The 25,305-nt window shown below is 36.0% G+C and overlaps 1 long non-coding RNA gene across 2 annotated transcripts in view; it reads left to right on the top strand.

The window, feature by feature from the left end:
• Positions 1 to 14,136: 14,136 nt before the first annotated feature.
• Positions 14,137 to 25,305, top strand: part of LOC118546009 (uncharacterized) — a 114,017-nt gene continuing 102,848 nt past the window's right edge. For both annotated transcript variants that reach the window (XR_013445326.1, XR_013445325.1), the window contains exon 1: positions 14,137 to 14,194. This is a non-coding gene — a long non-coding RNA (uncharacterized LOC118546009). The remainder of the gene's footprint in view (positions 14,195 to 25,305) is intronic.

The following is a 25,305-nucleotide window of genomic DNA, read 5'->3' as shown; positions in this document are numbered from 1 at the left end:
CTCACCGATGTACACTCATCGGCTCACGTATGCACATAGAGGTGCAGATGTTTAAGAAAATACTCTTAACAAACAACAAATAGCTAATGTTTCCAAGTTACATTTATAATTCAAGTCATGTTTACTGTGTTTAAACATTTTGTTCTGCAGCACAGTACTATTTGGTGTGGGTTTTTTGTTTTGTTTTGTTTTAATTGTTTTTCCATCAAGCTTTTTAAAAACATTTTTCCTTTGAGCAAGTTAATGAAACACAGAATATTTTAAGTTCGGCAATAGAACAGAATACTCTTTTCTCTTTTAAAATTCAATCGATCCCCAAAAGGGTGTTTATTGAAATGAAGTTTCTTGAATCTGAGAAATTCCAGAAAAGTCCAAAATTGATCTATTTTACATCATTCTGGGAATCTATTCACTTTCCCCACCTAAAGATTCAAAAGCAACTTAATAAAAAGATACAAGAAAAGGCATGACAGAAACTTGAGGGTAAAAACCTTTTTACCCAATATGCTTGGACTTAAGAGATCCACTAAACTAATTTAACTTATGATACTTTATTTCATTAGTGGCATGATAACCTCAGAGCAAGTTACACTACTGAACTAATGTTTCAGATAGGAGTATTTGGTTCATTTTCTTTCTTTTTTTTTTTAAGATTTTATTTATTCATTTGAGACACAGAGATACAGAGAGAGAGAAAGCATGAGCAGGGAGAGAGGTAGAGGGAGAGGGAGAAGCAGGCTCCTCGCTGAGCCAGGAGCCTGATGTGGGGCTCGATCCCAGGACCCTGGTATCATGACCTGAGCTGAAGGCAGACGCTTAACCATCTGAGCCACCCAGGCGCCCCTCATTTTCTAAAAGTCATCTTAAGGCTACAAAATGCTGGTGGTACTGTTACACCACCACCATATTATGTTATATGGGTAAATGGGGAGGGATGTCTTACCGTAACTATATTACATTGTACGTAATGGAAAAAAAAATATCTTTGAAGCACATTTTGCCCAAATATCCTAGTCAAATTAAATGTTTTTAATGTATTGATACTTTCATACTTAACATGTGGAAGATACTGTACCAAGTACTGGGAATAGTTTGGAAAACAGATACCACCCCCATCCTCATGAAGCTTATTGTCCAGTAAGGAAGACAGATAATTACACAATTCTGTAAACAAATATAAACTCTGTAAAAAAATATAAAGTTGCTAAATACTTTGAGAATGACATGATGCTGTAAAAGCATATTGGATTTGACATAGGCTGTGAGATGAGAGATGACTCCTTGTATCATCTGTTGAGGAAGAGTCATCATCAAAATATTTAGATGAATCCATGTCTGCCATTGTAAGGGGAGAGCTGTTCTTGCTGTAACTATAACTTTCCATTACATACCTCGGTATGGACAATCTTCAGAGCAATGTGATCAGCAAAAACTTCAACTTTTAGGCATTTTGTCTCTGTCACTTTTTGACACCACTGAGTAATTTAAGAAAACATTATGTCCATAGGAAAGTTGATCTTACATTGTTAATGTCCACACACCCTAAGATCCTGTCTTGTTACAAGCTTTCACCTATTCTTCCCTAGTTGTTGAGTAAGTAAATATTCAATGACTTTCTTTAGTATGACTATTCAGGAGTCCATATGTTGGAAAGTCTTAATATTTAGAAGTGATTATTATTTTTGGTTGATTTACTGGAGAAGAAATGTTTTCACATGTTCTACTTCTTAGAAAAAAGTATATTTTGAAAAAAACTAATAAACTGTTTTGGACAAAAATTTTAACTTTGTAATAGAAAGCTAGAAATTCAAACACAAGTCTCATTTTTATAGTCAGATTTGATTTTTGGTATAACTTTGGGGTAATCTTCATGTCTTGGTTTCTTCATCAATGAAGAAGTGTTAAAAATTACTACCTCTCTACAGGAGTCTTGTAAGGATTATAGAATTAATGTATTTACATTTTTTGAGTCTGAGATGAAAGTTTCTAGATGAGTATTAAATATTATTCCCGATGAACACTATAGTTAATCTCACATTCAGGTTAATAAATGTCACTTTAGATCAATGTTTATTTTGTGCATTTCTGCAGAAATATGAATGGAATTATTTATCTTCAGTATTCTGCTGACAAGAATTTTTTTAGGTGTCAAGAACTATTACTAAGGACTGAAAGAAATAGTCTTTGACATTTTTCAACTCTGTATTTGTGGCATTATCTACAACAGCTATACTTTACAAATGGCTTTCAAAATTAAAAGCAGTACTTCTGGATCAAAAGGGAAGAAAGAAAGTGTCTACCAAGACATGAACAGTTTATGCAATGAGAAATTGAAATTAGGTAATGTGGATCAGAGAGAACAGAAAAGAAAATGGTACCATTGGGAAGATTATAATGACAAATTTTAAAATTTCTGCATCTCTATTAAAATCTAAGTTTCACAACCAAATTAAAATTCTTTAATTTTCATTAAGATTACTGAAAGTCCCGCTGAGAATCATTTACTTCATTTCATGTACAATCATTTACAAGCAAAGATTGATTTCCTTTATAAAATGTTGTATCTAACACTAGTTTATACTATATATGGTTTTTAGTTTAGCAGAAAAAATATTTTAAAATCAAACATTAGATTGTAGGAACATGATCTTACCATGTTTTCTCTTCATGATTTTGTACGTGACTTACACAGAATGCAACTATAAATACTGTATAAGACAAACAGAAGTAGTTTAAGGTTTTCTCAGAGTGAGAAATTCCTGGCTTGAGGATTTCAAAATGTCATGTGTACTTCATTGATATTTATATCTTTGTTGGTTTTCAGAAGGAATGAAATCCAGTGGTTAAAGATAAAAATAAGAAAATTCCATCATCTCTATATGCTCCCTGATTGGCCTGAATGAATGTAGTTAAGCAACATGTTGCCTCTGAATTTGTAGAATTTTGTCGCTGGATGAAAAATACTTAGCTTATTCTACATCTACATCAGATTATAAATCTATTATAAGATTTATTAAACTATAAAATTATATCTAAATAAGTAGTTTTTCCTACTAGCACTATTTTTTTTTCTTTTAGACATCATAGGAATCATCAATAAGCAGAAGCTGATAATGTTTTTTGAGATTCTCAGAAAATGGGTCTAAGATATCTTACCTTGAACTGATTTGCAAAACAGTAATTAAGAGAAGTTCTGAAATAAACATAATATATATGTAAATACGTGGTTGAGGGTTTTTTAAGTTAGTGACAAAAATTAATAGCTCTGAAGGCTGAATTTTTTGTGACAGGGTACAGTACTTGATAAGGAGGGTCTAGGAATGAATGACCTGTTAACTGCTCAGTTTTCTGATATGTTAGGCAGTTTATAGAAAACTTTATTATGACCTTATTCAACCACAAATGTGGACAGGACTTTAAGGATCATCTGGTCTAGTTATTACAGAAAGTGTTTCTAAGAAAAAGCCTCTAGATTGGTACAAAGGTGGAGGTAGTGGATCAGTTTGAGTTTACTTTTAACAGATAGCAGTTTTATAAAAGATGTCACTGAAGGAAATGGCTCAGCTACATGAAACAGTTTGAAATACACTGCTTTACAAAGCTCGTTCAGTTCTCAGAGTGAGAGCCAGAGGGCCCAAGTGATTTTTATGTCATGAAGTTAGTGCTTTGAACTTTGAAGTCATTCATTCAGTTGTTTCCCCCCAGGACCTCAAGATTTCACTGACACGTACCCTAGCGCCCTCCACCTTGCTCCCTCTGCTGTAACTGCAGTCGCCCGTGTTTTTCCTTTAACAATCGATGCATGCTCCTGCTGTAAAGACTTGGCCCCGGGTGTTCTCCATGACTGCAATGACGTTTGCCAAGATAACTTCCTAGCTCTTTCCCACAACTAGATATTTTTATTCAAATGTCAGCTCTTCAGTGAGGCCTTCTATTTTATCCTAGCCTAACTGATGGCAAGAATGGTCACGGTTCTTTCCCTCCCTCTGACAGTGTTCCTTGCAATATGACTTTGCAGCTGCCCCCGTGAGGACAGAGATGAGATGTTTTCCACCCTTTTACTCTGAGATGACTTTTGACTTGCTTTGGGAAATAGCCCGCTGTGCATGGGATAGGTTCTAAACCCAAGCCTAGGCCTTATAAGAACTTGCACACTTACACTGACCCTTTTGGAGCCTGGCCACCCCCCAAGAAAACAAGCCTACACTAGGAAGATGGAAGACTATGTTCATTAGAGACAACTCATTTCAGCTGAGTTTAACTTCAACTGGCAGCTTTCAGCCTACAAAACACAGGTATGAGCGAAACTGGCTGAGATCAACCAAGTCTAGTCCAGATCCCTAGAACTGCCCTGGCACCGTTTAGACCCATAAAATTTTAAAATGGCTATTGTTTTATCTGCTAAATTTGGGGGAATGCTGTTACCCAACAGGAATTAACTAACATCACTGAGTTTCCTAGCAAGCAGGACTTGAGACAAAGCTTAGGTAGGAGTATGTAAGAAAAGGGAAGTAAGGCTGGGAAAAAGGAAGGAAAGGAAGGGAAAGAGAAAGGAAAGGGAAGGAAGGAAGAAAGGAAGGAAATAAGGAAGGAAAGAAGAAAGAAGGAAAGAAGGAAAGAAGGAAGGGGGGGACGGAGGGGGGAAGGGAGGAAGGAAGTAAGGGGAAGGGAAAGGAAAGGAAGTAGTGTAAGCAGATCCTTTTGAATGGATGATGGCCTCACAAGGAATATCACTGTTTCTTAGGTCATTCAAGCCATTTCCAAAAGTAACCCATGCAATCATTACTTCTTGGAAATGACCAACAGGGAAAGAACGAGCAAGACATTAAATGGTCTGTTTGCAATCTCTTATTTCTCATTAGAGTTTACTTCATTGGGTATAAATTCCCAAACCCTTCTAGCTTGCGAAGCAGTTTTTCCAGCAGTCACTGGTGAAGACAGACCTCCGCTGGTGAACTTGAAATAGGGTGCAGAGCTGAGGCTTTGTCTCTGCTGCACATGAGGAGAGCCATGTGGAAGTTCTTTCATTCTGGGGAAAGTCTAAGAATAACCAGTGGTATTAAAAAATAAGTAAACAGTGGGACAGTCTGGGTCATTTATGACTGCAGGTCTAGCGGGCTCTGGGCAAACCATCCTTGTGGCCACTGCAGCTAGGATGTGGGGCAAAGGGACAAAGTACAGGGTTCAGTAGGTCCTGCAGAAGAATAAGATCTGAGATATGTATACACCGGTCCCAGTGTACCTCCTGGATCCTGGCTCAATTCCATAACCCTCGCAGACAGAGTGAGCATACTTCTTTTATGCCGTTTTTCTCCTTAGGTCTTTCACATTTATCATATTAGATACTTTGATTTTATTTTGAAAATTATTTTCCTCCACTAGAATTCCATGAGGAAAGGAAATCTTATATGATTGGTTCACTCCTATTTCTTCAAGACCCAGAACAGTGGTTGGCACATAGTGGATTCTCAATAAATACTTGATTATTGGAGGAAAGGAAGAAATTTTAAACAGTACTCAACTAGCTAAATATTAGATAGTATGAAACTATTTGCATGCCTTTAAGAATTAAAGAATTCTTAAATTTAGACTATTCTTTTCAAATCAATTATGCAATAGCAGCCACATTTGCATTACTAAATTCTATTGATAAGAATGTTTTAAAGAGAACATCTGTCCCCTTTTTTATTAATATATGTGAATTTAATTGGAGAGAAAACTTAAGTGATTATTTTTAGACATATGAAAATCATCTAACAAGATTACTTTTTTGATCATTATGTAATCAGTTATTCACTTAGCTCACAAATTTAGGCAAAAATCTTGATTAAAATTACCACTGTTATTTTAAAATAATGTAATTCTGCTTCTTACCCTGAACCAGACACCCATTTTGCCATACCCATCCAGGGGATTTTCTTGATTAAAACACTGAGTTACCTAATCAATTCTGTGCCCTATAAATGTATAGCATATGTTGAAAATGTAATAGCATGTGGCTTTTTAAAATAGATTTTCTACTTACCCTTCTTACTCAAAAATTTAACTCGTATTACTTACTTGTCCTTACTCAAGCATTAAAGATGCCCAATAACCTGCATTATTTTTCCTCCCTGTGTTAGGCTCATTTCCATTTTTGCAATTACTGTTAATGTTCCCTACTTATGCTTATAGCAGTAAGAACAAGGAAAAAGGTATGATCACTATAGGATAACTAGTTATCTCAGTTGCGTCTTATTCCTTTAAAAAGATTTTTTTCAAGTACATGAAGATTTCATATAGGCTAGAAAAATTAGAATTCATCAAAGTACACGTAAAATATTACCTATTTGTATTTCTTTTATTTTAAGATTTTATTTATTTATTTGACAGAGAGATACACAGCGAGAGAGGGAACACAAGCAGGGGGAGTGGGAGAGGGAGAAGCAGGCTCCCCACTGAGCAGGGAGCCCGATGCGGGGCTCGATCCCAGGACCCTGGGACCATGACCTGAGCCAAAGGCAGACACTTAACCATCTGAGCCACCCAGGTGCCCTGAGCTTATTTGTATTTCTTCACAGCATTTCTCAGTAACTGCTTTTTTTTCTTTTTTGGACTATAAAACTTATAGTTCCTGAACCACCCTTATTAATTTTGTTTTAATTTTGTTTATTTTCATAAAGGATGTCCCTTTTGAATTTTATCTGTATATGCATATGTGTTTGTGCATATGTGTGTGTGTGTGTGAGAGAGAGAGAGAGAGGGAGAGGAAAAGAGAAAGAAATTGCAGCTTGAGAGTAAACTGTGTTAAACTTTGTGTTTCAGAAATGATGTCCAGATATGCCTATACTTGATTAAGTAACAGTCTATTTCACTGGGGAACCAAACACATTTTTGGGGAAGCACTAATTCTAAGGGAGGAGGGTATCAGAACCATTTAAATACTGTATATTAATTTCACATATAACCAATTTATTAAACCTTGGTTATTGTTTTAAAAATTTGTAGATTTTTAAAAAATTTCTAGGTGAATGGTCATATCATCTGCAAAACAAACAAACAAACCAAAAAGGAAGTTGTATTTCCTCTTTTCCAGTGCTTCTGCTTCTAAATTCTTTTTCTGACTATTGACTAAAGGCTTCAATATTTTATTGGTTTATGTTGTGACTTTTTAAAAATTAACATTTGTTAGATAGTGAGCCTTGGTTCAACAAAAGACCAAAAAGGAAATGAAATAGAGGAGTTTATAACTCACAGGTCCTAGAGGTGGTAGAGGGCATGGCTCCAGGGGCCACAAGGAGAGGACAAGGCAGTGTGTATGCTAAAAACACAGCAGGACATGGGTCATGTGCCATTATTAGGGTTCTCAGAATGCTTTGGGGTACCTGAGCTGAGGCCAGATTGGTCAATTCAAACCAGAAAGATGGGGGTTTTGGTAAGTTTCAGGGGGGTCTTATTTAAGTGGCTCACAAGGAAAAGGCCCAGGGAAAGGACGGGAAAGACTGCTTATCAAAAGGGCCTTTGGGGAAATGATATCAGGAACTTAAATTAACTTGTGACTCTGTGACGTATTATTTCGGGCATGGACTAGTGTCAGCTATTCCTGAAGGCCACTTGGTGACACAAAATGATTGCCCAAGACAGTGATATTATGAAGCAGTTTAGCTAAATTCTCAACAGTGTGGTTGGTATTTCTCCTTATTACTGATTTTAAAGGGAAAGTTTACAAAGTTTCTACAAAACAGCTCAGGTTTTATTTTTTTTTTTTTCTTTAGTTGTTTGGTTTTATAGGTATTTGTGTACAAGGCTAAGAAATTATCCTTCTTAGAGCCTTTTTTTTTTTTTTTTTAATAATGACTTGGTAGCGTGCTTTACCAAGAAATCTTTCATTGTCCTGATATTTTCAAAGCTACACATTTGAGGATTGTATTAAAAAATAATTAGAAATAAGATTATCTAAAGGCCTTTTATATATCAATTTTTAAAAAACACAAATGCTTGGTAAAGTTGAGGGAAAAAGGAATAGCCATAGAAGAGAAAACATATTTAGTCAGCAAACAAAGAGATGTTCAAAATCACTAACACTAGAAGCTGGCCCTGTAAAGCTTGCTCATATTCAATTTTATTCCTTTCTAAAAGATGAAAACATGTAAGGTAAACTGCATTGTATAAGAACATATCAGAAGAATTAAAGTAAATATAAGGTAATAAAAATCAGTAATTTAAAATAAAAAAAATCATTAGTGATCAAGAAAGAGAAGAGCAAATCAAGATCAGAAATACCATGAAACACAAAAACCATGAAATACAATTTGATGCTCATTTGAAGTCAAAATTAAAAAAAAATCCATTTGTTAACATCAAGTGCTGAAGAGCATATAGATCCAAAGGATCATTAATCACTAATGGGTATGTTACTACAATCAGGAAAAAGTTTGGCTTTATCTCTTAAATGTGAACATTTATATATAAGATGACTCAGCAATTCCACTCCTAGGTTACTGTCTAAGATAAACTTGCATATATTTATGACCAGGCATATACAGGAATATTCACAGAGGTATTTTTCACAGAAAGGAAAACAAAAGGAAAAACTATAGTATATCCATGTAATGAAATATTTTACAGTAGTCACACCTGATCCAGTGACACATAGACTTATAGATGAATATCACCAATATAATACTAATTATAAATATATGTCTTTAAACATAACATACAGCATAATGTAGTTTATGTAAAGCTAAAAAAATCCTGAAATGGAAAAATGTTCTTTATAGAAAAACATGTGTATAAGCATAAACTTATATGAAAAGAACACAAAAGATTAAAGGTGATGGTTAACTCAGGCTGGGAAAGGTCAGGATGTGCGGTGGGGGTTACCAGATACTTTAATATAGGTTTATGTCAATATCTTGACTTTTTGTCTCAATGTTTGATTGGCAGGTGCTTATTTTGTTATTTAAGTTAACTATCAGTTAATAAAAGTAGACCATACGTTGAGCAATGCTTGTGTCATGAAACAAGGATAATGATTAATCCAATTTCGTACATGTGTGATCTATAGACAAACCAAGAGTGACTTCTAGAGTCAAATCTCTTTCTAAATCTTTCTCTTGGCTTGTGAGTGTGATTAGATACTGTATAAATGGAGTTTGTGGGGAAATGTGGTCTCTGGAAAGACAGAATCCTGAGTCCTAATGGGATTTGAATGATTTGGATTCATTTCAGGTTCATTCCTTGGAGAGCTCCTTTCCCTGCACTGAACAATGGTGTGAGGAAGAAGGGTGGGACTGCATGACCATTGACTTTTTTGGCTCCCTTCCCAGCTTCCTTCTTTTGACCTGTAGTTCCCAAAGGGAGCCCTTTACCAGAAACATCAGAATCACTTGGGAATTTAGAAATGCAAATTCTTCAGTCCCATCCTGTATCTTCTGGATTAGAAACCTTGGGAGTAGACGCAGCAATGTGTGTTATAGCAAACCCTTCAGATGGTTCTGACACACGCTCATGTTTGTTTTTTGTTTTTCTTTTAAAGATTTTATTTATTTATTTATTTGACAGAGAGAGACACAGCAATAGAGGGGAACACAAGCAGGGGGAGTGGGAGAGGGAGAAGCAGGCTTCCCGCTGAGCAGGGAGCCCGATGTGGGGCTTGATCCCAGGACCCTGGGATCATGACCTGAGCCGAAGGCAGACGCTTAACGACTGAGCCACCCAGGCGCCCCCATGCTCATGTTTGAAAACCACTTCCTTTGTCTCCACTTCCTATGCATGTTTTCTTTGTTGTTTACTCTTACTAACCCTCCCACTTCAGCTAAAACATTTTAATTTAATTCAACTAACTAAACTATGGCAGTGATTTTCTTTTAGGTTTCTCTGAATTCAGAGCTGCCATCTTCTAATCCTTTCCCATTTAGAGACAGAGTGATCTTCTAAAATGTGAACCTACTGTGATGATACTTCAGTGCCTAACAATTGCCCTTAGCGTAACATACAAATTCTTCCACATTTTGACAATGTCTTTATCTTTACATTAACTTTACTGCCACCATTAGGTTCATTTTCAAACCTACCAAACTCTTACCAGTTGTGTCTGCTCTTCCATATTTAGTGCTTGGTACTTGCTGAAACCTTTCCCACTGCTTCCTTCTTGTTCTCCTCCTTTCCTTTTTTTTTTTTTTTTTTAAGATTTTATTTATTTATTTGATGAGAGAGACAGCAAGAGAGGGAACACAAGCACAGGGAGTGGGAGAGGGAGAAGCAGGCTCTCCACTGAGCAGGGAGTCCAATGTGGGGCTCAATCCGAGGACCTTGGGATCATGACCTGAGCCAAAGGCAGATGCTTAACAACTGAGGCACCCAGGCGCCCCATCTCCTTCTTTACTTTTAACTGGTAACTTCCAGCCCTGATTTAATTCTCTTGTACAATTCCTTAAACTTAGAATTCTTGATCTAAAGTTGGTCATTGCCCCTTGCTGTTCATTCTCACCCCTCCCTGTTATCAACATTCATTATACTTAATTATAGTTAATTTTTAAGTTGTTTGTCCTCGTACATCTCAGGTTAGGATTTATCTGCCTGTATCCCCAGCATCAGAGCTTTAGTTTTCTCATCATTAAAATAAAGATATAATTGTATTTCTGGGATAGATGTAAAAATAAGGTGAAATCACAGATTTAACACATTGCCGTTATTACTACCTATAATGTGTTGAATGAATGAAATGTAACTCTATCCAGTTACTGTGAGTTTCATAGTTAATAAATACTACTTTAACCGTAATAGTAAACATGGTTAACTATTTTGTTTATGGTTCAATATTTGTAAAGTAGGAAGACAGCTATTCAAAGAAGTTGCATACACAGTGAATGGTGTCTTTTTTAATGTATATCAGGATTGTTCAGTTTATTCCTGTATATAATATGTAGGGTAATTGACATGTGGGATTTACAGAAATCTCATTGGGAGCTATTTAAAAAAAAAAAATCTGTCTGCTGGCAGACTGCCAAGGAAGAAGCATGATGCAGTGAAAACCTGTCAAAATAATGCTTCATTTAACATTGCAATCATAGATCCTTGGATAATGAGTCTACCTACTTTTCTTGATGATGTACTGGTCTTGGAAGCACTCTGAAATTTTATTCAGAACTTAGAAGTTGTATCTCATAATTAGCAGGTGCTAAATGGCTGGAATTGAATCTTTGGAAAATCAAGGTAAACTTGATGGGTAAACATTGGAATGTGCTATACTCAATGCATTAGTCCTATACTAAGCTAGCCAATTTTTAAAGTTGCAGGAAATGATTATATATATATATATATATATATATATATATATATATACACACACACACACACACACATATATATAATAATCAAGGATGTTACTCTTAATATGGGTTTCTTTTCAAAATGATCAGAATATCTAGAGATATACTTGGGAACATTGAATAACCAAGAGAAAGTTTTTATTTTCTTTTTTCTCAGGAGTTTTTTAAATAGTACAATGCCTTTTTTCTACCTATCGTGGAACTTCATCATTTAAAAAGTGTCATGTTATGATAAATTTTTTGGTGTTGAATCAATTGGATTTTGTTGTGCTTTTCCAGTAAGCCAGTATGAAGTGGCTGATAAAATCTGACATGACAAATTACAAAAGATGAGTCACCTGGGGTTGACAAAAATCAGTATTCATTTGTTTACTTCAGAGGACAGAATGCGTTAAAGTGAAAAACATGCAGCATTAGCTGTAAAATATATTGAGAGAATGTACCAGAAAGGGAAAATAAAGGGTACTCATGGTACAATAGCCAGTAAAATGATTTGGTTAAACAAAGATATCACATGTAAACTTAACAGATTTGCCATTTGATAAATATACATTTTCTAAAAAATATCTCAAAGATTTGTGTGCAAATTTATGTGCCACCTCATCCATGAACAATTGGAATACAGTTACATTCTCTACTCCATGTTGAAAAGGCAAATACTCAAAAGTTGAAAAGGTTTTCCCCTGGATACTAGAATTAGTTGAGAGATGGGGCTACAAGTTCATATGTATAAGTATGTCCCTACCAGGGGACTCTATGAAAGCACGAACTTCCCGCTTTCACATTAGGCTGTTTGTCTTCAAGTTATTGAGCAGAAAGTTGTTTCAAAGGAAAACCCTTGAGGCCTTAAGATTTTGCCTTTTACTCGGGATTATAGTTTAGTGTTCCCTGTAGGCTATCATGCTGCCTCTTATCCTATGTCTTAGAATCCTTTCCCTGTCTTGGAATGGTTTTTGGAAGTGAAACTGACATCTCATACAAAGCTGAAGGGACCCTTAAAATTAATCTTGAAATATTTTAGTCAAATATGTTCTTTCCTCTTGTTTCAACTTTATCTTAAAATTCATTTCTTCTCCTTTGCAAAGAAAATGTTTGCACACTGTGCTGCAAGAGAGCTTTCATGGTTGATGATGTGATTTAGTGTTTGAGTTCTACCTCCTTTCAGGCAATTAATATCTCAAATTCTCTTTTGACCAACTCTAGAGGATTGTTCAGACACCTCTGTGATACTGAAAAACTGCTATGATATGTCTCTAATCTTGAAATATGAATAGAATTCAACTATTTACTATCACACCAAAACACCATGTTAGTCTAGAACCTCATTAATTTCTTTCCTGAAATATTACAATAGAATCTTAACTACTTTTCTTCTGCCTCGACCCCTCATCAATCTGTTTTTAAGAAAGAAGCCAGTGATACTGTTAAAATGTGTTTAATGCCACTCTTCTGCCCAAGCATTGCCATGACTTGTAATCTCAGTCAGAGTAAAACCACACTATAAATATATTTGAGAGTCTTTGTAAGCTGGCTCCCCATCCCCTCTTCCTTCATTGTTCCTCTTTTCCTCTCATTGACTCAGTCACATTGACTTTTTCTCTATTCCTCTACCATAACAGGACAACTCTCAACTCCCAGCCCTTAGATTTCCATTCCTTCGGCAGGAAATGCTCCTCTATAAAATGTACATAATCCCCACTCCCTCATTTCCTTTAGGTCTTTACTTCAAATTTAGATTCTCAGTGAAATCTTCCCTGATCATTCTATTGACAATTTTAACCACCTCCCTGACACTATGCTACACTTCCCAGCTTCATTCCCCCCTTTGTTATTATTATTATGCTAGTTTTCATAACTTATTTATCTTATTACTGCTTATTTTCTTCACTGCAGTGTCAGTACTGTGAGGGCAGAGATTAGTTTTCTTTCTGTTCTCCACCCACAAGCATTATTCCAATTGCTTAACAAATATTTCTTTAATTGTTGAAAAGATATATGACTATTCTAATATATTGGCCACTTGCTGAGAAACTGAAACAATTTTGTCATAAAAAAATTATATGTATACATATATATGTAAAAATGTTCATTGAAAGTGGATTTATTTTATAATTTCTTAATTCTTTTATTGATAGTCACTGTTTTTGCATGGTTATGATATACACAGATTTCAGTTAGGACAGATTAGTTAAATAATACTGGTCTCCCAACAACACGGGTCAAATTTCAGTTGCTAGGATATATTAACTGTGAGTAATTATATGAAGTACAAACTTGACTGCCTTACCTGAGTCCATAAATCACTATGCAAATAACATAGATCTGCCTCCTGATCAATACCAATCCCATCACTTCTTTCAAAGTCTATTGAAAATTGGTCACCACACACATACTCAATTTATGCACAGATACTTAGCATGTAGTTGTACTGATTCTTTGTCCCTAGTGATAAACCCATGTGATATTTTAAAGAAATGGGCTATTGAATTGGCCAACAAAGATGAAAGTGTAGCAAAGAAGTTAAAAGTGGTTAACACTTGAAGTAAACTTTGAATCAACAGAAGTGGAATTAGAGAAGAAATAGCTGATCGTGGGAATGTTGACACTGCTGTTGGGAGCCTCTGGATACAATGCCAACAGGGCGGAGTGAAGGCAAACTTAGAGACATAAAGGAGGAAAGCAGTCGTGAAGAAAAGGATGGAGAAGTCTCAGAGGAAGTGACACTGGCCAAAAAAATACACTAAGGGAATGCTGGAAGCATTTCATGTCACCGAAAGGGCAAGGGATAAAATGCTACCACTGATCAAATTTAGAAAGGCATGTTACAATTTCCAAGATATATGAACGATGCTCTTTCTCTCTTTGGATCATATGACTAGAAGGTAAACGCTGTTTAAACTACTGCTACATCAAAAGAAATAAAACACTTTAATCTCATTGTTTCTAATGTAAAATGCAGTGCATTAAATAAATATTAGTGTATTTTTAAAACTTTATTATGTATTTGTAACTGACAGGATTTTTAAAATTTTGACAAAAAAAGTTAAAGTTCACAGGACAGTTGTTAAGATGATAAATTGCACAGTAACTATTATGGTCCCCTTCTACCATGCAGAGTGGGGACTGTCTAGCATTAAGTGTTTGGGAGTTTACAGAGATTTATTATTTATTTTGTATCAGTTGATACAAATTGGTAGAAAGAAATTGAAAGGACATTCTATTACATAAATGTTAGGGGCAAAGTTGCAGAGCTAAGAACACATAGTTTCTATTGATACTGTGTTTTTATGCTGGTAGCAATTTACCCTGGTATCAAGTAATTCAGCCATTTTTTTGATGTGCATTTTTGTCTGTAGAACTGTAACACTAGACCCCTGAACCTTTTTACTCAAGAAGCTTTAAACCAGTTCACAGACCCCTAAGTCAACCCAATTTTTAGTACTTTGGTTAATATACTATGTTTACCAAACTGATCTTTTATCTCTATCATTTGCCTGCAAATGCAAGATCTTGGGTGGTTTGTATTTGGAGATTAGAGAAAATAGCATTTATTTAAGATTTTACTATTTAAAAAGTACTCTTTCTATATTATTTAATTTGATTTTACAGATTTAGAAATAAAGTGACTGGAATGTGGGCAGATTCAGTGCCATATCATCCACTAAGTTAATAAAGATAACATGTTTTTGTAAGTGTAATTCTCATATGCTTTCTAGTATGTAATGCTAACTGAACTATAATATATAAAAACCTTTTTTCCAGTCTAGGACATAGTCTACATGCTGCACTGTGGTGATTTCAGGCTTTAATTGGTATTTATGAACTTTGTGATTAGTGTTGTTTTTAACATTTTAGATGATTTCTGATAAGCTCCTCAGTCTTTTTCCTTCTTATAATTACTGCTTACTGACTCTATGCCTTTTTGTAGAATAGAGTTTTATCATTAGGGCATCACAGATCTCCTTTACATTGTTTCTTCTTCATTTGTAATATATCCACACAATCCAAACCAACCCCATCCAGCTTTCAAACCAGGGTAATCAATTAGGCATTAAACAATGAATGTTTAAACCAGGCATTAAAAATAAATGTATTTCCAGCACAAAGAGGTTTTCATTGAATTTCCAGATTCACTGGTAATTTCTATTATTTTTTTGTTTTTAAAATAAGGTTTTAATTTTAAAATTAATTTAGATTTATGAAAGAGTTGTAATACAGAGTTCCCATTACCCTTATTCCTAGTTTCCCTTATTAGTAACATATTAGTATGGTACATTTGTCACAGTTAAAAAACTGATATTGACACATTATTATTAACTGAAGCTCATGCTTTATACAGATTATTTTAGGTTTTTAAAAATTTAATCTTTTGTTTGTTTCAATATCCCAACTGAAATATCCCATTATGTTTAGTTGTCATGTCAAATTAGGTTCCTCTTGTCTATAGCAATTTCCCAGATTTCCTTTGTCTTTGATGACCTTGACAGACTTAAGGATTATCAAATAATTTGTACAGTGTTCCTCAGTTGGGATTTGTCTGAAATTTCCTTCGATGATATTGAGGTTATGGGTTTTTGGTAGGGGGACCATGGAGGTAAATGCCATTCTCATAACATCATATCAAGGGTAAATGCTGTCTATATGACATTACTGATGATGATTTCATGATCATCAAACCAAAGTCATGTTTGCCATATTTCTTCACTATAAAGTTATTCTTCCTCCCCCATCCCATACTATATTTTTGAAAGGAGGTCACTATGCACAGCCTATACTTAGGGACTGGGGAGATATGCTTGCCCTCCTTGAGGGTAAAGTATCAGCATAAATTACTTGGAATTCTTCAGGATGGGAGATTTGTTTATTCTTTTTGATGTTTTTTTTTAAAGATTTGATTGATTTATCTGAGACAGAGTCAGAGCACAAGCAGGGGGAGGGGTAGAGGGAGAGGAAAAAGCAGACTCCCTGCTAAGCAGAGGCCCTGATGTGGGGCTTGATCCCAGGACCTGGAGTTCATGACCTAAGCTGAAGTCAGATTGCTTAACCCACCAAGCCACCCAGGCACCTCTATTCTTGTCAACTTTTAAAATTTTATTTAATCATTTATTTTTATCACTATGGACTAATAGATATTTATTTTATACTTTGAGTTATAATTAAATTATCCTTTAAAAAATCTGTTGCTGAATTTTGTCCAGCCTTGCCCGTTGGGAGCTTTTCACAGTTGGTTTCTATGTGGCTTTTGTTTTTTGTTTGTTTGTTTGTTTTTCTTTTTTTTCTTTTTTAAAGATTTTATTTATTTATTTGACAGAGAGAGACACAGCGAGAGAGGGAACACAAGCAGGGGGAGTGGGAGAGGTAGAAGCAGGCTTCCCGCTGAGCAGGGAGCCCGATGCAGGGCTCGATCCCAGGACTCTGGGATCATGACCAGAGCCAAAGGCAGACGCTTAACGACTGAGCCACCCAGGCGCCCCTGTTTTTCTTTTCAACATAATCATTGTTTATTTCTTTTTGAGCATTTCTTTGTTTTCTGGCATTACAAGATACTCAAGGCACATCTTGTATATGCCATGCCCTCCAGTGCTAGAATCAGTCATTGCTCCAAAGTGTTTCAGTTCCCTTTTTTGGAGAATAATATTAGAAACCAAGATCTGGGTAATAAGTGTGATCATTGTTGTCAGCATGTTGATACTTCCAGGTTCTTGGGTGACAGAATAAGGAAGTACATGGATACTAACTCAAGCATACACTCATGTGCATAATTGTCTCTCTGTGTGTATATCCATCTATATCTGTATTCAACTGAACATGAACTCCTATAGATGCATAATACATTACCATGTGGATCTGTCTAGCCTTCTCCCATTGACTGTCTCCATCCTCCCACTTCAACGGTTAAGAAACCTGCCTTCTACACTCTGCAATTAACTTGCTTATTGTTTCAATTACATTATCCATGTATAGCAGTTTCCAAATTGTTAGCCTCTGACTCCATGGAAAATAACCTTATCAGGCAGGATACAGTCCTTTATTCTTATAGCCCCCACTTATTTCCTGAGCATCTTATGTCAATGACTTCCCCACCCTTTTGAGTGAGGTTATTTCATACATTTATAATTCAGTTAGAGGGTTTGGGGGGGGGGATTGTTTGTTTGTTTGTTTTTGTTATAGTCCACATTCAACGCTAGGAACTCCCAATTTCCTAAAATATATTTTTAAATTCTCTTATGTTAAGGTTTATTTTTGTCCTGTAAACTTCCTTTATTTTTTGATAAATGCACAGTTGCTTGTACCCACCATTACAGAATCACATAAAATAATTTCATCACCTTATATGTCTCCTATTCTTTGTCTATTCAGTTCTTCCTTCTTCCAAGGCCCCAGCAACCACTGGTATGTTTATTATCTCCGTAGTTTTCCCTTTTCCAGAAACTGATGTGAAACAAAACAATACAGTAGTTTTTTCAGACTGACTTCTTTAACTTAGAAATAAGCATTTATGAATTATCCTTATCTTGGTATGGTGTCATAGCTGATATCTTATTATAGCTCAAAAGTACTCCATTGTATGGTTTTCTAGTTTGTCTATTTATTTACCTGTTGAAGAACACCTTGATTGCTTCCAGTTTGGGGAGATTATACATAAAGTATGTATAAACATTGGCCTGCAGGCTTCTGTGTGAACATAAATTTTCAAATGAGTTAAGTAAATACTTAGGAGTAGGATTGCTGGATCATATGGTAAACTCTATTTCGTATTTGAACCGTCTGAGAAACACGCTATGAATGAGAGTTCCAGTTGCTCTATATCTTCTCCAGCAAATTGTATTGTCCATTTTTAATTTTTGTCTATTCTAGTAGATGTGTAGTAATATCACGTTGTTTTAATTTGCATTTTCCTAATGACAATGTTGAACATCTTTTCCTATGCTTATTTTACATCTATATGTCTTCTTGAGTCAGTCTTTATAGATCTTTTGCACATTTTATAGTGGGTTTATTTGTTTTTATTGTTGAGTTTTAAGATTTCTTTGCTTATTTTGGATGCACCTCTTCTATTAGATGTTTTGCCAATTTGTTTTCTAGTCTGAAGCTTCTATTTTTATATACTTCATTCCTCTCCAATGCTCTCAAATGTATCTGTTGAAAATAAGACCCAATTTTAGTAACTGGAAAACAAAGATCAACAAATCATGCTCTTCTTTTATTGCCCCCTGTAATGATGTAAATATTCTCGGCTTACTCCCTCTTGGTCATTCTGGTTCCATTAGTATTCTATAACAATTGCTGGAATAAGTGGCTTGTTATTTTTATGCTCTTCAGAATACTTAATGTCTGTTTGAATTTTAGTGATGAAGATAGTATTCCATAACATATGATTAAATCTTTAGTTGAGAAATTGCATATATATTTATAATTAAGCGTGGGTGGAACTAACATACTATTTTTGGAAAACCTACTGACCTAGGCGTTATGATTTCCAAATTAGAGTTCCTGATCTTTTATTAATCAACTGTGCTACCTCTGATCAATTATTTTACCTTTCTGAATCTCAGTTTTCTCAGATTCAACTTTGCTAGGTTATCTCAAAGTGACTGTCCCATTCCATGGTGTTCTATACCTTTGCCAGAGATTGAGCTTGCAACACCTGTTATGCTGCTGTCTGTATTTCGGATATGAAGGAGATTGATACAAAGAGAAGAAAGAGAAGAGGTATATTTGTGACTTGGAAAGACATTATCGTAGTTGTAGGGAATATTGGATATTGTAAACTTTTTTCCTACTATTGTCTTGATTTGACTTATTAAAATTAAATATAAGTGTATATCTAGCTATTTTTATTTTATTTGTGAGATTACCAAATAATATGTTAAGAATTTTTATTTCACAGAGCTGATTTGGAATCCTATTTAGCTTGCTCTTTTATGATATACAAAGATGTCTTGATTCATCTGAAAGGCTTATGGAGTGATATATATTCCCAGTATCATTCAAACCATTTGCTTCTTTGTTGTGTCCTTATAACTTAGTAAGAAATACTAGTGGTAAAATATTTCTTAAAATTTTGTTTTGTTATTTCTAGAAACATGTTTCCAATTAATCTTCTCGATACCTTTCATGGTTGATACTATCACCATTTTAAAGATAAGGAAACTGAAGATTATAAAATGTAGGTAAATTAATCAAAACCAGCTTCATTTATGCTTTCTATTAATCTTTCCATTAATCTCTACATGGTGCTATTAATATGGGAGTTATAGACATCAATTCCAATGAGGGCAGGCAGATAATGTAAGTGATGCTGATTGGTTGAGAGAAAGATAATAAAAGCATCATGATAAATGACAACTGATAAATTAGCCTTAGGCCATTCTTGCCCACTTAAAGATATAATGTTTTTCAAATACACTAGCATGTCTTCTCTTTCTCCTCCTTCTCAGTCTTCTCATAAAAGAATGAAATCAAAAAAGCAGTCATGTATCTGAAATATCTGAATTATTCAATATTTGCAGCTAATACAGAAATGTTCTGACATCTCGGGAGACCACGTAAGTCTGATGTGTTGTCTGGCTGCAACTTGTGTGCTAGTAGTTTCTGAGATGTGCTTTAACGAAATAGCAGGGATCATTGTAATACTGCTTTTGGTCACCCAGCATGTACACTGACAGGGGCCCCTCATGGAGCGCTGGCTAGGCCACACTGTACGTGTACATGCCTCCATTGTGCTCCTGTTTTGTCATTTACTTCACGCTCTTTGTATTTTATTCCATAAGAACCGTAAAATCCTTGCTCTATACATAAGAGAGAGTTCCCGATTCCCATGACATATAATGGAAAAAACATTAAAAATGTCACCTTTAGATGACTAAAATAATAGACATTTAGAAATTAAATCATGCTTGATTTATTTTTCAAGCATTTTCTCAATTTGCCATGAAAGATAAATAAATAAAACCACAGGCAAAAACAACAGGCAATAGAGTGATAGTCTTCCTGATTGGCATTTCTTGCCAACAACTTTATTAAAAATGACAACTCAGATGCCTCCCACATACTAAATATTTCATAGCCAGACATACTCCCCTCCAGAGCTCTTGGCACATTTGATTGACTTTAATGTGTTAGTCCACAGCTACCTCTTTCAGATAAAAACACATAATATCTCATTTTATTAATAAGGGATTGGTACCAGAGAACTCACATAACTTCCCAAAGCCACACAGAGATTTTCTTTTTAACATGGTAAATGTTATTATGGAGTAGAAACTCAACTATTTGAATATTATCACAGAAATACATATATTTTTTTTTAATTTTTTTATTGTTATGTTAATCCCCATACATTACATCATTAGTTTTAGATATAGTGTTCCATGATTCATTGTTTGTGCATAACACCCAGTGCTCCATGCAGAACGTGCCCTCCTCAATACCCATCACCAGGCTAACCCATCCCCCCAACCCCCTCCCCTCTAGAACCCTCAGTTTGTTTTTCAGAGTCCATCGTCTCTCATGGTTCTTCTCCCCCTCAGATTTCCCCCCCTTCATTCTTCCCCTCCTGCTACATTCTTCTTCTTCTTTTTTTCTTTCTTAACATATATTGCATTATTTGTTTCAGAGGTACAGATCTCAGATTCAACAGTCCTGCACAATTCACAGCGCTTACCAGAACACATACCCTCCCCAGTGTCCATCACCCAGTCACCCCATCCCTCCCACCCCACCCCCCACTCCAGCAACCCTCAGTTTGTTTCCTGAGATTAAGAATTCCTCATATCAATGAGGTCATATGATACATGTCTTTCTCTGTTTGACTTATTTCGCTCAGCATAATACCCTCCAGTTCCATCCACGTCGTTGCAAATGGCAAGATCTCATTCCTTTTGATGGCTGCATAATATTCCATTGTATATATATACCACATCTTCTTTATCCATTCATCTGTTGATGGACATCTTGGCTCTTTCCACAGTTTGGCTATTGTGGACATTGCTGCTATAAACATCGGGGTGCACGTAGCCTTTCGGGTCCCTACTTTTGTATCTTTGGGGTAAATACCCAGTAGTGCAATTGCTGGATCATATGGTAGCTCTATTTTCAACTTTTTGAGGAACCTCCATACTGTTTTCCAGAGTGGCTGCACCAGCTTGCATCCCCACCAACAGTGTAGGAGGGTTCCCCTTTCTCCGCATCCCCGCCAACATCTGTCATTTCCTGACTTGTTAATTTTAGCCATTCTGACTGGTGTGAGGTGGTATCTCATTGAGGTTTTGATTTGGATTTCCCTGATGCCGAGCGATATTGAACACTTTTTCATGTGTCTGTTGGCCATTTGGATGTCTTCTTTGGAAAAATGTCTGTTCATGTCTTCTGCCCATTTCTTGATTGGATTCTTTGTTCTTTTGGTGTTGAGTTTGATGAGTTCTTTATAGATTTTGGATACTAGCCCTTTATCTGACATGTCATTTGCAAATATCTTCTCCCATTCTGTCAGTTGTCTTTTGGTTTTGTTGACTGTTTCCTTTGCTTTGCAAAAGCTTTTTATCTTGATGAAGTCCCAATAGTTCATTTTTGCCCTTGCTTCCCTTGCCTTTGGCGATGTTTCTAGGAAGAAGTTGCTGCGGCTGAGGTCGAAGAGGTTGCTGCCTGTGTTCTCCTTTAGGATTTTGATGGACTCCTGTCTCACATTGAGGTCTTTCAACCATTTGGAGTCTATTTTTGTGTGTGGTGTAAGGAAATGGTCCAGTTTCATTCTTCTGCATGTGGCTGTCCAATTTTCCCAACACCATTTGTTGAAGAGACTGTCTTTTTTCCATTGGACATTCTTTCCTGCTTTGTCAAAGATTAGTTGACCATAGAGTTGAGGGTCCATTTCTGGGCTCTCTATTCTGTTCCATTGATCTATGTGTCTGTTTTTGTGCCAGTACCATACTGTCTTGATGATGACAGCTTTGTAGTAGAGCTGGAAGTCTGGAATTGTGATGCCGCCAGCTTCGCTTTTCTTTTTCAACATTCCTCTGGCTATGCGGGGTCTTTTCTGGTTCCATACAAATTTTAGGATTATTTGTTCCATTTCTTTGAAGAAAGTGGATGGTATTTTGATGGGGATTGCATTGAATGTGTAGATTGCTCTAGGTAGGATTGACATCTTCACAATATTTGTTCTTCCAATCCATGAGCATGGAACGTTTTTCCATTTCTTTGTGTCTTCCTCAATTTCTTTCATGAGTATTTTATAGTTTTCTGAGTACAGATCCTTTGCCTCTTTGGTTAGATTTATTCCTAGGTATCTTATGGTTTTGGGTGCAATTGTAAATGGGATCGACTCCTTAATTTCTCTTTCTTCTGACTTGTTGTTGGTGTATAGGAATGCCACTGACTTCTGTGCATTGATTTTATATCCTGCCACTTGACTGAATTCCTGTATGAGTTCTAGCAGTTTTGGGGTGGAGTCTTTGGGATTTTCCACATAAAGTATCATATCATCTGCAAAGAGTGAGAGTTTGACTTCTTCTTTGCCAATTTGGATGCCTTTGATTTCTTTTTGTTGTCTGATTGCTGTGGCTAGGACTTCCAATACTATGTTGAATAGCAGTGGTGATAGTGGACATCCCTGCCGCGTTCCTGACCTTAGGGGGAAAGCTCTCAGTTTTTCCCCATTGAGAATGATATTCGCTGTAGGTTTTTCATAGATGGCTTTTATGATATTGAGGTATGTACCCTCTATCCCTATACTCTGAAGAGTTTTGATCAAGAAAGGATGCTGTACTTTGTCAAATGCTTTTTCTGCATCTATTGAGAGGATCATGTGATTCTTGTTTTTTCTTTTGTTAATGTATTGTATCACGTTGATTGATTTGCGGATGTTGAACCAACCTTGCAGCCCAGGGATAAATCCGACTTGGTCGTGGTGAATAATCCTTTTAATGTACTGTTGGATCCTATTGGCTAGTATTTTGGTGAGAATTTTTGCATCCATGTTCATCAGGGATATTGGTCTGTAATTCTCCTTTTTGATGGGGTCTTTGTCTGGTTTTGGGATCAAGGTAATGCTGGCCTCATAAAATGAGTTTGGAAGTTTTCCTTCCATTTCTATTTTTTGGAACAGTTTCAGCAGGATAGGTATTAATTCTTCTTGAAATGTTTGGTAGAATTCCCCTGGGAAGCCATCTGGCCCTGGGCTTTTGTGTTTTGGGAGATTTTTGATGACTGCTTCTATTTCCTTAGTGGTTATAGGTCTGTTCAGGTGTTCTATTTCTTCCTGGTTCAGTTTTGGTAGTTGATACATCTCTAGGAATGCGTCCATTACTTCCAGGTTATCTAATTTGTTGGCATAGAGTTGCTCATAACATGTTCTTATAATTGTTTGTATTTCTTTGGTGTTGGTTGTGATTTCTCCTCTTTCATTCATGATTTTGTTGATTTGGGTCATTTCTCTTTTCTTTTTGATAAGTCTGGCCAGGGGCTTATCAATCTTGTTAATTCTTTCAAAGAACCAGCTCCTAGTTTCGTTGATCTGTTCTACTGTTCTTTTGGTTTCTATTTCATTGATTTCTGCTCTGATCTTTATTATTTCTCTTCTCCTGCTGGGTTTAGGCTTTATTTGCTGTTCTTTCTCCAGCTCCTTTAGGTGTAGGGTTAGGTTGTGTACTTGAGACCTTTCTTGTTTCTTGAGAAAGGCTTGTATTGCTATATACTTTCCTCTCAGGACTGCCTTTGCTGTATCCCAAAGATTTTGAATAGTTGTGTTTTCATTTTCATTGGTTTCCATGAATTTTTTTAATTCTTCTTTAATTTCCTGGTTGACCCATTCATTCTTCAGTAGGATGCTCTTTAACCTCCATGTATTTGAGTTCTTTCTGACTTTCCTCTTGTGATTGAGTTCTAGTTTCAAAGCATTGTGGTCTGAAAATAGGCAGGGGATGATCCCAATCTTCTGGTACCGGTTGAGACCTGATTTATGACCTAGGATGTGATCTATTCTGGAGAATGTTCCATGGGCACTAGAGAAGAATGTGTATTCTGTTGCTTTGGGATGGAATGTTCTGAATATGTCTGTGAAGTCCATTTGGTCCAGTGTGTCATTTAAAGTCTTTATTTCCTTGTTGATCTTTTGCTTAGACGATCTGTCCATTTCAGTGAGGGGGGTGTTAAAGTCCCCCACTATTATTGTATTGTTGTCGATGTGTTTCTTTGCTTTTGTTATTAATTGCCTTATATAATTGGCTGCTCCCATGTTAGGGGCATAGATATTTACAATTGTTAGATCTTCTTGTTGGATAGACCCTTTAAGTATGATATAGTGTCCTTCCTCATCTCTTATTACAGTCTTTGGTTTAAAATCTAATTTGTCTGATATAAGGATTGCCACCCCAGCTTTCTTTTGGTGTCCATTAGCATGGTAAATGGTTTTCCACCCCCTCACTTTCAATCTGGGGGTGTCTTTGGGTCTAAAATGAGTCTCTTGTAGACAGCATATCGATGGGTCTTGTTTTTTAATCCAATCTGATAGCCTGTGTCTTTTGATTGGGGCATTTAGCCCATTTACATTCAGGGTAACTATTGAAAGATAGGAGTTCAGTGCCATTGTATTGCCTGTAAAGTGACTGTTACTGTATATTGTTTGTGTTCCTTTCTGGTCTATGTTGCTTTTAGGCTCTCTCTTTGCTTAGAGGACCCCTTTCAATATTTGTTGTAGGGCTGGTTTCGTGTTTGCAAATTCCTTTAGTTTTTGTTTGTCCTGGAAGCTTTTTATCTCTCCTTCTATTTTCAATGACAGCCTAGCTGGATATAGTATTCTTGGCTGCATATTTTTCTCATTTAGTGCTCTGAATATGTCCTGCCAGTCCTTTCTGGCCTGCCAGGTCTCTGTGGATAAGTCTGTTGCCAATCTAATGTTTCTACCATTGTAGGTTACATATCTCTTCTCCCGAGCTGCTTTCAGGATTTTCTCTTTGTCTCTGAGACTCGTAAGTTTTACTATTAGATGTCG

This window comes from Halichoerus grypus, chromosome 2 (genome assembly GCF_964656455.1).
Source record: "Halichoerus grypus chromosome 2, mHalGry1.hap1.1, whole genome shotgun sequence".
Classification (NCBI taxonomy): Eukaryota; Metazoa; Chordata; class Mammalia; order Carnivora; family Phocidae; genus Halichoerus; species Halichoerus grypus.
Note: the sequence above shows the minus strand (reverse complement) of the source record. Positions and strands in the feature narration are given on the sequence as shown.